Raw genomic sequence first — 999 nt, forward strand, 5'->3', positions numbered from 1 at the left:
AAACCCTTATCTTTTTTATATTTTAAAAAGTAATAAATGTTTAAATTTTTATTTATTTAAAAATTAAAAACAATATTTTAAAATACGAGAGACAGATGGCACAATGGCACTAGTGGTGCTAGGAGCACACGGCTAGTGTTTTAATTTCAATAGTTTATTCCAAGGTTCTGAAAACCGAACCGGTCATCGAATCGTTTTAGTTATTAGTTCACTGGTTTATAGGTTTAATCGGTTCGACCGTGGTTGAACCGAAAAAATCGTTTTATAATAAAATAATAAATATAAATAAACTGATATCATATACATGCAGGCAAACTCAACAATTATATTAAATTAGGGGAAGTATAAGGTATAGAGTGAATAATTCAACCATCAATAAAACAAGCAAATTCACAATAATTAAGAAGGAAGATTGAATTAGTGAGAGGTTGAGCTTCTTGTAGCAGAGAAGAGGCAGAATTGAAACAACAATCAATGAACAATGCTAGCTGTCCCTTTCTCTATTCCTCTATTATAAACACACCAAATATAGTTATAGTCTAACAAATTTCAACAAATCCAAATTAATACTACTCACTAGCAAGAATAATCTCAACAACAAGAATCACAATAGCAATAATTTAATGAATTAACAAGAGCAAGATTGGAATAAAAAAACCAAGTGCTAGCTAAAGGAAAATGGTTTGAGTAATTGAATGGATGTTAATTAACCATACGCAATGGACACCAAGTGACACAAGGATCACGAGAATAGATCCAGCACTGGTATTTGTATTTCTTCTCAATGCAGGGACACTCTAGAGTGCTGGCAAGGTTGTAGTAACCGCAATAACCGCATTTCCGGAGACCAATTTCTGTCATCCCATCCCTCACCACACCTCGAGGCCAAGAAAATGAGGAGGAGCTTGAGCTTTCACCATAACTCTTCACATTCACATCATCAAGCCCTCTATCCTCCAATTGTGTCACCATATTATCAAAGAAATTCTTGGTAACAAC

This window comes from Arachis ipaensis, chromosome B08 (genome assembly GCF_000816755.2).
Source record: "Arachis ipaensis cultivar K30076 chromosome B08, Araip1.1, whole genome shotgun sequence".
NCBI lineage: Eukaryota > Viridiplantae > Streptophyta > Magnoliopsida > Fabales > Fabaceae > Arachis > Arachis ipaensis.